Source organism: Lemur catta, chromosome 2, assembly GCF_020740605.2.
Source record: "Lemur catta isolate mLemCat1 chromosome 2, mLemCat1.pri, whole genome shotgun sequence".
NCBI lineage: Eukaryota > Metazoa > Chordata > Mammalia > Primates > Lemuridae > Lemur > Lemur catta.
Genome location: NC_059129.1, coordinates 20637390 through 20654061, shown reverse-complemented (window position 1 = coordinate 20654061; position 16672 = coordinate 20637390).

Genomic DNA, 16672 nt, shown 5'->3' with positions numbered 1-16672 from the left:
CTGGCCCAAGCAGGAGGTGGAGGAGCTCAGCTGGCGTCTGGAGCACCTGCCACCACGTGCGTCTCACCAGCCTATTTCTGTTCTGGACACTGGTCACACGGGCTGCTCACAGTCTCGTCTCCCCCCGAGACCTTCGCTCACAAACTCGTCACCCAACTGCAGCAAGAGGCCTCACCGCTCAGTCACCTCCACGTTATTCCCGCCATGCTACAGCCAGCTGGGAATTATTCTTTTTGTCACTGAGCATGGAGCATCGCAGGAGGGTCTGTGTCACAGCTGTCCAGAGGATGTGAAAATGGGACAGGCACTAACATTCTAGGTATCCCTGACCCGGCCCTGACCACCCACCATCTATCCTCATGTCCCAAGATCACTTTTTGATCCAACACCTCGGCTGACCTCCCTGACGACCCTGAGGTGTAGTGATCAGTAGTCACCCACATTATAACTGAGGAAACCGAACCTCAGAGAGGGAAAGCCACTTGCCCAGGGTTGCACAGCTCGCTAGGATCCTGATTGCCAGTGCAACGCCCCTCACTCCGGTCCTCATTTGCAGACCTACCTGCGTAGGGGCTTTCGGGCCAGCACCACCCCCCTTACACCACCCGAAGACCCTGGTCAGGGGCTTCGCTGCCAGCAAAGCCCCCACACCCCAGGCAAAACCTCAGGAGGGGAGAAACACCTGCTTTTAACCAAAAGTTCACAGGCCCTGCCCCGTTTGTCCCAGGCGTGACTAAACCTCAGGCTCGGCTGGGCGCGGTGGCTCACGCCTGTAATCCTCGCACTCCAGGAGGCCAAGGTGGGAGGATCACTTGAGCTCAGGAGTTTCAGCCTGAGCAAGAGTGAGACCCCTTCTCTACTAAAAATAGAAAACTTAGCCGGGCATGGTGGCGCACCCCTGTAGTCCCAGCTACTCGGGAGGCTGAGGCAGGAGGATCGCTTGAGCCCAGGACTTTGAGGTTGCTGTGAGCTAGGCTGACGCCACGGCACTCTAGCCCGGGCAAGAGTGAGACTCTGTCTCAAAAAAAATAAAATAAAAATAAAAATAAAATAAAAACTACCGAGGACCCGAAGAGCTTTTGTGTATATGTGTTATATCTACCCGTATTTACTGTGCCTCAGCTGGACACTGAGAAACGTGTACTCATGAGAGAAAGAGAAGAAAGGGTGGATCATAGCTCAGTATTGTGAAAACAGTTTTGACTTCGCAGGTCCACTACAGAGGTCTAGAGCGTCCCCGGAACACACTTCGAGAACCACTGTTTCCTCTCTGCATCCTCCTCCCTGGGGCAGCTGTGTGCCCACCACAAGCACAGCGGTGGGCACATGTGTGCTCAGGGCATCCATGTGGGAACCAGAGCCAGAGAAACAGCACGTGCACCCCACCACGGCGCAGAACCCACCAGGGCCCGGCCAACCCGAGACACCCAGTGTGTGGAGGGTCAACGGGACATGAGAGGCGAGGCCCAAAAACAGCCACCTCCCAGCACAGGCTGGGGGACGCCTTGGCAGGCTCTGGGCTGGGCACAGGGTGCACGAGTCCCTGTCCCTCCATGCAGGTCTGGCTCCCTGGGGTCTGGGACACGGATATCTGCCTGGACAGCATTTCCTCTCAAGAGGCCGCGTGTGGCCACATCCGTCTTCCTGGGTCACTAAGGGAAATCCCCACCCCACCGTCAGCTGCCCGAGTGCTTCCGTCCTGCCAGTCATTTCTGCACAAGACCACGTTCACGCAGAGCCAGAAGCTGGGGGTGGGCAGAGGCTGGGACGTGTCCTTGGCAGCAGCGGGGGGCAGGGAGGGGTGCTGTGGGAAGGGAGCTGACATTAGTGCATGTGCCAACCTGTCCACCTCGGTGAGGGTGGCTGTGAGGGCTCCAGCAGGGACACATCCAAATGGGGGCTCCTTGCTGTCCTCTGGGCCCCACCAGGGTCTGTCCCCCCTACCTGCTATTAGGCTGGTGCAAAAGTAATTGAGGTTTTAGCATTGTTGACATTTGCCGTTTGATATTGGAATACGTTCTTAAATAAATGTGGTTATGTTACACAACATTTTAATGCACCTTTCTCATTTTATGTTTTTTTGCTAATGACTTATTACTTACTGTTTATTTTATATTTATTTTAGACTATGGAAATGATGTTAGACAAAAAGCAAATTTGAGCAGTTTTATTATTTGAGTTCAAAATGGGTCGTAAAGCAGGGAGACAACAACATCAACAACACATCTGGCCCAGGAACTGCTCACGAACATGCAGTGCAGTGGTGGTTCAAGAAGTTTTTTTGTTTTGGTTTGGGTTTTTTTTTGAGACAGAGTCTTTCTCTGTTGCCCAGGCTAGAGTTCCATGGCATCAGCCTAGCTCACAGCAACCTCAAACTCCTGGGCTCAAGTAATCTTCCTGCCTCAGCCTCCCCAGTAGCTGGGACTACAGGCATGCGCCACCATGCCTGGCTAATTTTTTCTACATATTTTAAGTTGTCCAGCTAATTTCTTTCTATTTTTAGTAAAAACGGGGTGTCCCTCTTGCTCAGGCTGGTCTCGAACTCCTGAGCTCAAACAATCCACCCACCTCGGCCTCCCAGAGTGCTAAGATTACAGGCGTGAGCCACTGCACCTGGCTCAAGAAGAAGTTTTGCAAAGGAGACAAGAGCTTTGAAGATGAGGATCGCAGTGGCCACCCATCGGAAGTTGACAACGATCAATTGAGAGCCATCATCAAAGCTGATCCTCTTACAACTATACCAGAAGTTGCCGAAGAACTCAATGTCAACCATTCTACAGTCGTTCGGCATTTGAAACAAATTGGAACGATGAAAAAGTTCGATAAATGGGTGCCTCATGAGCTGACCGAAAATCAAAAAAATCATCATTTTGAAGTGTCATCTTCTCTTGTACGACACAACAACAAACCGTTTCTTGATCGGATTGTGACGTGCGACAAGAGTGGATGGCATACGACAACCAGGGACGACCAGCTCAGTGGCTGGACTGAGAAGCAGCTCCAAAGAACTTCCCAAAGCCAAACTTGCACCAAAAAAATGTCATGGCAACTGTTTGGTGTTCTGCTGCCGGTCTGATCCACTACAGCTCTCTGAATCCCAGCGAAGCCATCACATCTGAGACGTCTGCTCAGCAGATCAATGACATGCACCGAAAACTGCAGCACCTGCAGCCGGCATCAGTCAATAGAAAGGCTCCAATTCTTTTCCACGACAACGCCCGACCGCACACGGCACAACCAACACTTTGAAAGTTGAACAAATTGGGCTACGAAGTTTTGCCTCATCCCCTATATCACCTGACCTCTCGCCAACCGACTGCCGCTTCTTCAAGCATCTCAACAACTTTTTGCAGGAAAACGCTTCCACACCCAGCAGGATGCAAAAAATGCTTTCCAGGAGTTCTTCGAATCCCAAAGCACAGATGTTTACGTTACAGGAATAAACAAACTTATTTCTCATTGGCAAAAATGTGTTGATTGTAATGGTTCCTATTTGGATTAATAAAGATGTACTTGAGCCTAGTTATAACGATTTAAAATTCACGGTCTGAAACTGCAATTACTTTTGCACCAACCTGATCATTATGCATGCCGTGACAGCTGCTGACACACACCAATGCCTGCTTGCGGCCCGATGCTCTGCCCGATTCATTCAAGCCTCATGACCTTGTGGGGCTGCAGGTGCCACTGTGGTCCCCACATTTCAGATGGGGAAACTGAGGCTCGGGGACGTTAACTGGCATGGCCACAGTTACACAGCTGGTAGGTGGTGGGGCCTGGTTTCAAAGCCACGCCTCGTGCTGGGACCCCAGCTCTTAGCAAGGTGAGGGTGTTCCAGAAGCAGAGACATTCTAACGGGGAACAGAGGGTAGGATGTCACCTCTCTAAAAAGCAACGGCATTTCTGCCCTGCTGCTGTCAATACCCCGCCAAAATCCTCAGCCGGCTTCCCCTGCCTCGGGGGCACCCTCCCCCTCTGCTTGCCTCTTCTTCCTCCAAAGACTGGGGAAGGGCAGGCCCTTGTGCAGCACCTCCTCCCCCGGAGGGGCTGCCACTCCAGGCGACAGGTACCTGCCTGGCCAGGTAGTCACAGTCAGGCGGCCCCATGACTAGATAGAGGCCCTGCACCCCGGCAAGAAATCAGGTTTCCGTTCCTGTTACTCTGACGCTCTGCAAAAGTCCCAGCCGCCACATCACTGGTCATTAGCGGTGGCCAAAGCCCGCAAGGCGCTTCACGGCCCCAGGCAGACAGAGAGGTGCAGAGCTGGGGTTTCACACTTGTCAAAGGCAGAGGCCTCCTTGTCACCTCCCTGGCTTCCTGTCCATCTCCCCTCCCCCCACCTGCCCCCATCAGCCCCAGCAGGAAAGACCCTCATCACCGCCCCCAACCTGGTTGGAAAGCTCGGCCCGTGCAGCCCCTGCCCCTGCTTTTCTGGATTGGAGATGCTGCCTTGCCCTCCGAGGGGCAGCCTCAGCCGTCTCCATCAGTCCCCGGGGGCTGAAGCCTCTTCCCCACAGACACCGGCTGCAGGGAGCCCGCAGGTCGGAAGGACCTCTGGGGACTCCCACTGCGTTCGCTCCCGTTGCAGACGGGGCGCCTGTCCCTCCCTGGCCCGGCTGGGCCCCCTGGGTGGCACCGCACCAGACCCTGTCTCCCCCCTCCCAGGCCGTGCCCACCCACCACTGCCCAGACGTCCTCTGGGCTTGCAGGGCTGCTGCAGCGCAGCTGGGGGTGGCCGTGTCCCCACCGTGTCCCCGCCGCCTGCCCCCCGAGTCCTCCCCTCGCCCTACCTCGCAGCCACACGCCCTCCAGAGCCGGCAGAGGGGCCAGGAGCCTGAGGACCACCAGTGTGACAGGGCGGGACCCAGCAGGCCAGGAGGGAGGGCTGGGCTGCCACACCCCCACCCCCTCCCACATCCTCCCCTGTGCTGTCCCCGACACTGAGACACCAACCTCTTGCCTGCGCTCACTCCCTGTGGGACACCAGACACTCCCGGAAATACCCCGGGGGCGGGGCAAGCAGGTGACGGGTGAGCCAGCCGTGGCTCAGAGCTGCCCCAGCAATGTGGGGTGTGTCGCTGCCAAGACCTCATCCCTGATTGTCATCACACTTGCTGGTGTGTGGGTGGCCGTCCCCCTCCAGGGGCAGGAGGAGCAGAGAGGCAGCCTCAGGAGAAGAAAGCAGGAGGCAGAGCCCCAACACCCAGGCAGGTGGAAACAGGGGTCGAGTCCCCCACTTCCTGCCTAGGGTCTGGTAAATGCCCCTCCACCCCCTCTGGCCTGAGTGCATTTTAGTGGATTTCCAATACTCACCCCCCAAAGCGCCTTGACCGAGGATGAGCCCTGTCTGGGAGGCTTTTGCAGGGACTTCCCATCAAGCCCAGGTTGGTACCCGAAGTGCCCTAGGCCACGGGGTCGGTGGTTACCTGAGCTCAGAGTCAGGGGTCAAACACCTGGATTCTGGATCTGCTGCTCAGAGGCTGCCAGACCTTGAAAAGTCATTTCCCTGCCACCCCCCCCAAATGATCCCTGTGGTCTTCGCAGAGCAGGGGTGAGGGGCAGTCACCAGAGCGCTGGGCAGACAGCACGGCTCCGGTCCAGGCTCCAGGTACTCCTGGCTGGTCGGCGGCCACGAGGCTGGGCAGCCCGCTCTGCCCAGGCCAGCTGGGAGTGTGGCCCTGGCCCCCCGCCAGCCGCCCCCGCGGCAGAAAGAACTGCTGGTGCGGGAGGCAGCCGGCGCCCAGCCCTGCCCAGCCCTGCCACGAAGGCGGCATTATCACACCAGTCAGAGCCCAGAGGCCCTTCCCCGGGCTGCCCTTTTTCTCTCTGAAAACCGTCCTGATTCGGGCTTCCTTCGGGCTCGAGGCCAGCCGCCCACCCCCGTGCCTCACCCTGCAGAAATGCCCCCGCCCCCGGCAGCGCCCCCGCGGATGGCCGAGGGATTCGTCACCATCGTCCCCCAATGCAAAGGAATTTTTCTTGAGCCTCAAGAAACGGTGACACAATAGGTGTCTACTGCAGAAAATTTGTAAAATGATGAAAAATAAAACCAAAAAGAAGACCCTGTAATCCAACTGTCAAGGGGCAACCTCTCTTAACTTCTTGTCAAACATCCTTCTGATACTTTTCCCTCCGTATTTACATACGTTTTTAAAGGGATTCACACCGCACATTCCGTCCTGCAAGCAGCATCATCACCTCACACCCTTCACACCCATCGGTAGACAGAAATCAGCATCCTCACCCCGGTGATCTGAGCCGGATTTTGTTTCACGAATCACTTGTCACCTGGTGTGGGGCAGCTTGTCATCTCCCGGTTTCTCCCTGTCATATACGTCCCTGGGATAAACGATCTTGCTTCCCCTAATCTCCGCGCAGGTACCTGAATTCTTTCCCCCTTGGGATAAATTCCCACACATAGATTCTGGCTCAAAACGCTACACTTTTGGCACAAGTAGCTGCGAGGACTTTCCAGTTTACTGCTGTTAGGGACAGAAAACTTAGAAGCTGAGAGAAGATGTGTGTTTTGTTTTACAAAGAAGTGGTGGAATAGCCGCCTGCCCGCCCCCGCCCTCCCTGCTGCAGCTGCAGGAGGAACCGGAACATACTTGCATGTCAAGCCTGGTCGCATGGCCCTCCCGGCTGCAGCCGAGCACGGCTGTGCCCAGGGCCGGGGCCCCCGGAGCAAAGAGGCAGCCTGCTCACAGCCCAGCCACCCCTGCACGCGGGACACGTTGGCTCCAGAGCGCTCCGATTGGAGCCACCTCGTCAGAGTCTATTCTAGAAGTGGGTGGGGATATGGGAGCCCCATCCTTTCAGCCAAAGGGACGAAGAATGCCACCCCCACCTTCACCCTCATCACCATCCTCTGAGCTGGGCAGACCTGGGGTTGAAAGAGAGCTGTGGGCTGGGGAAGCTGTTTCCCCTGCTGTGCCTCAGTTTCCCCTTCTGTGCCTCAGTTTCCCCATAGTGGGTTGAATAGTGGCCCCCAAAATCTGTGCCCACACATATCCTCAGAATGGGAGTGTATTTGGAATAAGGGTCTTTGCAGATTAAAGGATCTCACAGTGAGCATGTCCTGGATTAGGGTGGGCCTCGATCCCATGGGACTGTCCTTGTGGAAGCAGAAGACACAGGGACATGCAGGGAGAAGGCCACGTGGACACAGACACAGATACTGAGAGATTGGGGCGATGCACCACAAGCGAAGCAGCATCTGGGGCCCCTAGAAGCAGGAAGAGGCAGGAAGGACCCTCCCCTAGAGCCTCGGAGGGAGCATGGCCCGGCCCACACCTGGATTTCAGACTTCTGGCCTCCAGAGCTCACATGAATTTGTGCTGTTTTAAGCCACCCAGTTTGTGGAAACTCGTTTCAGCAGCCACAGGAAACCCATACAAGTTAGAAACAGGAAATGCTTCATAGAGATCGTTGTAAGGCTTAGAACAAACTATATGAAGGTTCTTGGCACATGGTAGGTGCTCAGCTGTGGCCCCTGCTCACTCAGCAGCCACGCACGGGCTGTGGACGGGGCTTGGCTCTGCAGCCGGGTCCTGCCCGGAGGCCCACAGGCAGGGGTGCCACAGACGGAGATCCATGGGGCAGTAGGGGACAGAGGGCCCAGGCTAGTCTCACGAGCACAGCCAGGTGAGCCAGGCTCGAGGGGCGGGGACAGGGCCAGCAGGATGGAGGGAACCGAGTGAGCAAAGGCCTGGCAGTCGGAAAGCACAGGGCCTCTGGGCAGAGGAAAGTCAATGGGTGAGTCTGGAGTGACAGGCGCAGGGAGGGGGCTGGGCCAGAGAAGCCAGAGGGTAGGCAAAGCCACATCACAGGGGAGTCAAGGGGCTTTGGAGTCACGGGCACCACAGATGCCTCCACAGCCTGGCACCGAAGCCACCTGGGCACAATGGGAGAGCAGGCTGGGTACGGCAGGTGGCATTCAGGTGGGAGGCGGTGGGGCTGAGCCCCAACCCCAAAAGGGGCACAGGGCAAAACACCAGCACTGGTCTGTGGTCCTTGGGGTCTGCTTGCACGGAGCAGAGTCAAGGCCTCCTACAAGCTGGAAGGAGGGACTCCCTGCCTGTGCCTCAGTTTCCCCAGGCCTCCCTGCCCTGGAGCTGTAGGCATGCAAAGTGTAGCTACGGACCCTCCCACCTGCCGGATACTTCCCGGGCAGCCATTTTTTGAGGGACCATTTGCTGAGGGTTCACCTAGTGGTCAGCCCAGCCCCAACCCCCTGCCACTCCAGCCCCCCACCCCTGTCCTGGGGTAGCTGAGGGAGAACAGAAGGCCCTGGGCCCAAGGGGCACCCTGCAGTGAGGGGCAGAGCAGGGCGGGGCTCCGGATGGGTTCAGTAGCTCTGGCCCTGTCCCAGCCTCACTGCACCCAGCCTGTGAGCCGCCCTTTGAGCCAGAAGATTAGTATTCACCCCGGGTCCCAGCTCTGAAGGCCCTTGTTCCCTCCAGAGAACAGCCAGGGTGGCTGGCGGGAGGGCTGTCAGCACACAGACGCGCCCCGACACGCACGCACTGAGGCCTCCCCCGCTGCCCAGGCTCCCCCCGGGTCAGCCAAGGCTGGGGGGAGGGGCACCCAGGGGGCCATCTGTCCATCTCTTTGTCCGTCTGTCTCTCTGCTGTGTCTGTCTCCCTTTCTGAGTTCGTATCTGATTCTCTGTCCCTCCTTCTGTCACCATCTCCCTCCTCCACCCCACTCTCCTACCCTCTTGTGGTTTTGGGCAGTCAGGGGACCAGGGAGTGTCCCTGCATGTTGCTTCTCAAACAGAAGAGGATGCTTGGCCAGGCACATGGGGGACCTGCTGGTGTAAATGGGTTCTCCGGGCAGGGGCCCCGCGCCCTGTGACATCTGTCCCTGTCCGGGCCTGTCTGGGCTATGGGCTGCCTGTACATGTCCTCACAGCCCCCTGCAACTGGACCCCGACGATGACAATCACAGGCTCTGTCCTCTGTGCCTGCGGCAGGGTGCATGCTGGCTGGGCCAGGCTGACTTGTGGCTTTTCAGGCCTGAGCAAGGTCCTGCCCAGTGGCAGTCCCTGATGGGACTGGTCACAAGGAGGGTGTCCATGGGCAGGAACGTAAACAGTCGGCGCTCAGGGCCCTTGAAGGGTTCTGTCCCCAAGGCAGCCCTGCCCAGAAAATGTCAATCAACTCATTTTTCATAGACATGGGGGTCTTGAAGACTCTGGTTTGGTGGTCAGGCCACAGGGTGCCCACTGAGGCCATGCCAGGGGTCTGGGATGTGCTTGCCCAGGGGAGACCCACTGCCCTGACTTCATCCTACTCCCGGTGTGCCTGGCCCCAGGCTCAGCCAGCAGGGGAGGCTCAGAGAGGTCTAGAGTCCACTGGGGACATGCACCACGGCCACACCTGGGGGGATCCCAGCTTTGTGGCCAGCACCAGGCCTCGGACCCACAGTCCAGCAGCTTCCTCCATGGGGGGTGTGGAAATGAGGATGGTCCCTCCTCGCAGGAACCCCCCCTTCCTGGGCACCCGCAGCTGTCCAGGTTCAAAGGAGGGCTTGGGCTCCTGCAAGTGCCGGGGAATGTCCTGCAGGCGCTAGGCTCTTCTCATGCCCACCTGGCCTGGGAGGCCTGGGGGAGCCTGCCGGGTGGCAACCCCGGCGGTGCCCTAGAGCACAGAGCACCTGTCATGGAAGCTCCGGAGCCGCTGCCTGGTGAGCCCGAAACTTCTCCCCCCAGGGCTTCCCCCGCAAGCAAACTGCATCCTCCGGCCACTCCCAGCTCCTCCCCAGGCACCCACTGACGCCAGGGAGCATCTGGTCACAACATCTCTCGGCCGCCCCAGCCCAGGCCAGCTGCGCCCCAATAGCCTCCACAAACCCCCTCCCGAGCCACGGGGCCCCAACAGTGAGCCTTTCAAAGACCACGTCTCGCTGTGGCCAGCTGTTAACCGCGTCCCCTCAGCTCTGTCCCCGCTACACACCCCCGCTTCCCACCCCCAGACTCCCTCTGCCCAGAGGGCGCCCTCCTCTCCTGGCACACACTCCTGCCTGGGTTTCCTAAGCCGGGGTGAAGCCCCCCCACCCCTCTCTGTGCCACACGAGCTCTGGCCACAGCCCCTTCACTACCAGGCCGTCCACCGAGCCCTCTCTCCTTCCTCCCGGACCTCCCGGCCTCTGCACAGCCGTGCCTGTGCCCGGAGCATGTCCCTCCCCTCTGCCGGGACGACCCCCCTCCACACCGGGCTCCAGGCCCCCAGCTGCCTCTGCCCAGAAGCCCCCCTGTCATGCACATCCCTGACACTCACAAGTACCTGCACAGGGCTTCTTCGCAGGGCGGGGGACAGGGACAGCGGCCACATCTGTTCTCAGTCCGTCAGCACTGGCTGCCAGGTCCGGCCCATGGGGAGCGCTCGACCCACGTCGCAGGGCCACTGGCCCATCCCCAGCCCCGCACACACCCAGCACCTGCCCATTCGGCCATCATGCTGAGCACCCGCACCACACGGGGCTCCCTCCGTCCGCGCACACACACGCACGCACATGCACGCTGGGGCACCAGGACCTGCCCCCGTGCCCCCACGCACGCGCCCCAGCCTCCCCCACACCCGTGTCACACACAGCTGGGCAGCTCGCTCACGCCGGCCCGCGACGTCCCTCCAACAGGCACCGAGCTCGATAAGGCGAGCTGCTGTTGGCCGCCTCTGCCTGCCAGCATGTGCCAAGCGGTTTCCATGGTGACACGTCTTGGCTCTGACAGGAACCGAGGAGTGTGGGGAAGAGGGTCCCCGTGGAGCGGGCGAGGCGGGAGGTCTTTGCATCCTCGGGCTGCCGGCAGGCACAGGGGCTTCCAAAAGCGGAGACACCCCCACCCCACACTAGTCTTGCACCCTGAGAAGGAGGCTCTGGGACTGTCCCTCTGCGTTGCCTGGTATAGGAGCTGACTTAGGTCATTCAGTCATTCAACAAACCTTCTGGGAGAGCCGCCGTGTGCTGGCAGCTGGGGCTGCAAACTGCCTACAATGTGGGCTCACTAACAAGTTGTGAGGCTGGACTATCACCCTACAGCCCCACTGCAGGCCCATCCTAGGCAGGCCAGTCAAGGGTCCCCTGAGACCAAGGCCCACCCACCTACCTTCTGGGAGGCTGGATCTGTCAGAACCCTGGGTTTCAGCACCACAGGCGTCAGGGCGGGAGTCTGCCCGCGGCCCTCGTGTGCTCTTGGCCGCACAGAATGACCAGACACACCAGAGTGTCGAGTACAGACTATGATCCCGTCCTCTGACTCCTTTCTTGGAAAAATCACCAGCAAGGCCAAGACGAGAGTCACCCCAGGCAGGAGCAGTTTCACACGAGCAGCTCTTTACCGTAGGATAAGACGGTCCGTCTCCGAGAGTGGAGAGACAGACCGACTCACTGACCCCACTCACTTCTCTTTCTCTCGGATTGTTTCCTTTTATTAGCCCAGCCTGGGGGCGAGCTCTCGGGAGGTGTAGGCTGTTATCAAATGATCAACAGGTGTCCTCAAAATGCCATCAACCTATAAGAGCTCACTCTAAGAAAGCCCACCTGGGGCGGTGAACCGCAATGCAGATTCAAGCTAAGGGCACATTAATTGCCCTTAGGTTACCCTAGGTCACTTTCCAAATCTATCATGCCTGGGCTGGGGAGTTCCCAGATGGATGAAGCAGCCCCTCCTTCCCCAGGTGGAGCGGTCGCTTGGGATAGGGTTAAGGCTGGGGCAGCACCCAAATGGAGGATCCAGCTCATCCTTCCTCCCAGGCGGAGCAACTGCTCCAAACAGCACCAAAGCAGGGGGCCCTGTTCCGAGAAGAGCCAGAGATTCTGTCTCCCTAACAGATCCACGGGTCGAGGTAGAGCTGTGTGATCTTTGGAGTAGATCAGTTACAAAAGCGACTCCAATCTCCCCGCATCGTGCCCTTTGCCGTGTGACTTTGCCCAGCTCCTGCTAGAGGTGGACTCTATTTCCCCATCCTTGAATCTCAGCCTGTCCTGTGTCTTACTTTGGCCAATAAAAGGTGACGGAAGTGACACTGTGCCAGTTCTGAGCTTAGGCCTCGCAGGCCATGCATACTTCTGCCTGCTCCCTTTTGTACACCTTTCTGCAAGAGCGTGAGAGCAAGCCCGGGCTGGTCTGCCAGAAGGTGGGAGGACATGTGGAGCCTGGGTCACCCTAGCTGAGGCCACCCTAGACCTGCCAGTTCCCAGCCAAGCTGACCACGGATGTATCAGTGAGCCCAGCAGTGCTACCTGGCTGGCCCACAGACCCTCAGAAATAAGAAAGTATTACAAAGTCGTCTGTTTGGGGTTATTTGTTACACAGTACTAGCTGACCAACACACCCTCTTTCTAGGGCCCCAGCCAGCAGCCACCCAACCTCATACAGTCAGCACATGCTGGATGCCCTGAAAGTCCCCCAGGGGTGCTGAGAACCAGGCCGGGGCGGGGGAGAGGAGGGGCAGAGCTTGGGGGAGGGGGTTTCCCACTTCAAGTCTATGGCAGGAGCTACTAAAGCAGAAACACAAGTCTCCACTGCCTCAGTTTCCCCATCTGTGAAATGGGCCCATAGGCCTGTCCTGCCCACCCCCCAGGGCCAACTGGTGTCAGCTGTGCACAGCCCTGCGCTCGACCCCAGGAGTAGAGGTGCAGGTGTAAGGCCCTGTAAGGCTCTGACAGGCACCATACGCCCACGAACCACACCTGTCACCTAATTAGGTTCAATCTGGGGCTTTATTTGGTGTCATCCCCTGTGCTTCCTGCTGCATCTCCTACCTGTATGTTTCTGCACTCTAAGAACACAGGTTCCCGAGCCCTCCCTGGCTTCTTTGGTGTTCAAAGTCACTGTTGCTCTTGACACCTAATGGGGAACCTGAAAACCCAGCTGAGTTGTGGCAGGCCCCGTGCCCGTGAACTCTGCCCCCGAGGGCCCAGAGGAGCGGCAGCCTCCCCCGCTGCCCGCCCCGCTCACTCCCTCGTGCCAGGCACCCCCACCGCCTCCACACACCATCTCCTCCCACTGAGCAGGTGCCTCTCTCGGCTGGCACCTTCTCATCCTTTAGGGCTTGGCCTCAAAGTCCCCTCAGTCTCCCACGGCCCCCGTCCCCCTCCCTGCAAAGGAGACCCCTGCCCAGATTCTTGCTCCCAGACATTTTATTTAACGGCTCTTATCAGCACCTGCGATAACACATAATGACACGCACCTGCTTGCCCGTTCATCCCTCTCCTGCCCTGCCTGGTGAGTCCCGTAATGACAAGCACCAGCCACTGGGTGGTGCTGTCTCCCCAGCCCAGCCAGGGCGCCACACAGCCCTCCAGGTGCTGGTTGTTGAATGACTAACAGACTGCGGGGAAACCTGCCTCACCAGGGCGGCCCCCAGAGCAGACTGCGGAGGGCTGTGGCTCCTGAGGGAGGGGCACTGTCTACATGTGGCACGTCTGGCTGGTGACGGCCCTGCTCTGCGTGCTGCAAAGCCTGCGCTGGGAGGGCCTCCACCAGCTCAGGGCATCCCCTGCAGCTCCTGGTTTCTCCTGGTCTCTGTCCTCAGGTCACATCTGTGACAAGTAAGGCAGCACCTGTGCTGGGAGGGCTTTGGTGCTGCTGCCCACGGCTCAGCTCCTCCTCAGGCCACGCTGGAGGCCCGTGCACAGGTCAGAGTGCTCACCCGAAGACCCAGGCCGGCCTGTCCCGGGAGGCTGGGGAAGCTGGTGGCCGCTGGGTGGCAGACATGCCAGGTGCCCAACCCCCAGCTGGCAGGACCCACAGCAGGGAGGGTAAGTCCAAAGGGTCTCCCAGACCCCCACATGCTCCCTTTTCCCGCAGCATAATTGGAGCCCACGAGGCAGGCACGGAGCCCGGGGCTCCTCACCGGTGGGCGGGGGGCAGGGCGGGGGCAGTATGTTGCTGGGCACCACACAAGGAGCCTTAGGGTGCCTGGATGCCCTGGGGGACAAACCGCACACTCCCCATTTACAGATGAGGAGACAGTGAGGAGAGGGGGCTCATCCAAGGTCACACAGCCCGGAAACGGCAGAGCTGGGCTCATACCTGTTTGCTCCAGTAGGACCTGCCTGGCCTCAGCCCCTCCTGACGTTACCCCGGTTGGCTCCTTGCCTGTCCACTGAGACGCGGACTTCAAACCGCTACAACTTCTGGGTAGTCCTGGAGGTCAAAACCTGGGCTCGGATGGGCTGACATCTGGGCATCAGATACTCTCTGGCCTGTGCCACCTGCTTTCTGACCCCAGGCGTCACAGGGCACCTTGGCATTGTGCGTGCGGAGAGTCTCCCACCCCCTTCTCCAAGCACCCAACAAAGTGCTGACTCAGAGCCACTGTCAAATGCCAGCTCTTTTTTAAATTTTTGAATTGACAAATAAAGATGGATTATATTCAAGATGTACATCCTGATGATTTGACACATATACATAAGTTGTGTAACGATTACCACAATCAAATTAACACACCCATCACCACCCACATTGTACATCAGGGCCCCAGAATTTGTTCATCTTCTAACTGAACCTTTGTACCTTTGACCCAAATCTCATCCCCCAACCCCAGCCCCTGGCAACCACCACTCTATTCTCTGCTTCTGAGTTTGATGTTTTTAGCTCCCACGTGTGAAAGCCTGCAGCATGTGTCTTTCTGTGCCTGGCTTAGGTCACTTAGCGTGATGTTCTCCAGGTTCATCCATGTTGTTACAAATGGCCAGATTTCCTTCTTTTTATGGCTGAATAATATTCCACTGTATATAAGCACAATTTCCTTACCCATTCACTGATGAGCACTTGGGTTGTTGTGAATGGTGCTGCAATAACATGGGAGTGCAGAAGTCGCTTCAACACGCTGATTTCATTTCCTTTGGATAAATACCCAGAAGTGGGATTGCTGGGTCACATGGTAGTGACATTTTTAACTTTTTGAGGAACGTCCATACTATTTTCCATAGTGGCTGTGCCAATGTACATTCCCAACAGCATACACAAAGGTTCCTTCTTCTCCACATCCTTGCCAACACTTCTCTCTTGTCTTTTGACAGTAGCCATCCTAACAGCTGTGAGGTTATAGCTCCTGGTGGTTTTAATTTGCACATCCTTGATAATTACTGATGTCGAGCACCTTTTCATTTACCTGTTGACCGTTTACGTCTTCTTTCAGAAAATGTCTATCCAGGTTCTCTGCCCATTTTTAAGTTATTTGGTGTTTTGCTATTAAGTGTGTGAGTTCCACATATTTTGGATATTAACCATCATCAGATATACGTTTTGCACATAAGTTCTTCGCTTCCATAGGTTGCATTATTCCCTTAGTTGTGCAGAGGCTTTTAGTTGGATATAGTCCCATTTGATTTTTTTTTGCTTTTGTTCCCTGTTATGCTTTTGGTGTCATATCCAAAAAAATCACTGGGAAGACCAATGTCAAGGAGCTTCTCCCCTACGTTCTCTTCAAGGAGTTTTACAGTTCCAAACTCAATTTACGAGGCCAGCACTACCCTCACACTAAAACCAGATAGAGATGCTACAAAAAAAGAAAATTGCAGGCTAGTATCCCTGATAAACACAGACACAAAAATCTTCAATAAAATACTAGAAAACTGAACTCAACAGTACGTTAAAAGGATCATACACCATGAACGAGTGGGATTTATCCCTGGGATGCAAGGATGGTTCAACATATGCAAATCAATAAATGTGATTAAACCACATTAACAGAATGAAGGATAAAAGTAATATGACCAGCTCAATAATGCAGAAAAAGCATTGGACAAAATTCAACACCCTTTCATGATAAAAACACTCAACAACATAGGTCCAGAAGGAATGCACTGCAACAAAGGCCATACACAGCAAGTGCACAGCCAGGAGCATACTGAATGGGGAGAAGCTGAGAGCCATTCCTCTACGATCAGGAACAGGACAAGGACGCCCACTCTCACTGCTGCTATTCAACACGGTAGGTCCCAGCCAGAGCAAAAACGCAAGAAAAATAAATAGACGCCCAAATCAAAAAGAAAAAATAGTTTCTTTCTGCAGATGACGTGATTTTATATACGGAAAGCCCTAAAGACTCCACTGGAAAAAAGAAAAAAACTTGTTAGAATAAATGGATTCAGTAAAGTTGCAGGATATAAAATCAACACACAAAAGTCAGTTGCCTTTCTATACACTAACAACGAACTATCTGAAAATTAAGAACACGATCCCATTTATAATAGCATCATAAATAAAATACCTAGGAATAAATTTAACCAAAGAGGTGAAAGATCTGTATATAGAAACTGTAAGGTATCAATGAAAGAAACCACAGAGGACACAAATAAATAAAAAGATATCCTGTGTTCAGAGATCAGAAGAATTAGTAATTTTTAAATGTCCCAAAGTGATCTATAGGCTCGATGGAATTCTATCAAAATCCCAAAGGTATTTCTCCCAGAAGCAGAGAAACAATCCTAAAAACCATATGGAACTGCAGAAGGCCCGAAAAGCCAAAGCAATTCTGAAAAAGAATGCAGTGGGAGGCATCACACTACCTAACCTCAAAACACACGACAAAGCCACGGTAACCAAACAGCATGGCACCAGCACAAAAACAGACACGCAGGCCAGTGGGACAGAAGAGAGAGCCCAGAAATAAACCCTCACATGTATGGTCAACGAGTCTTTGACTAGGGCACCAAGGAT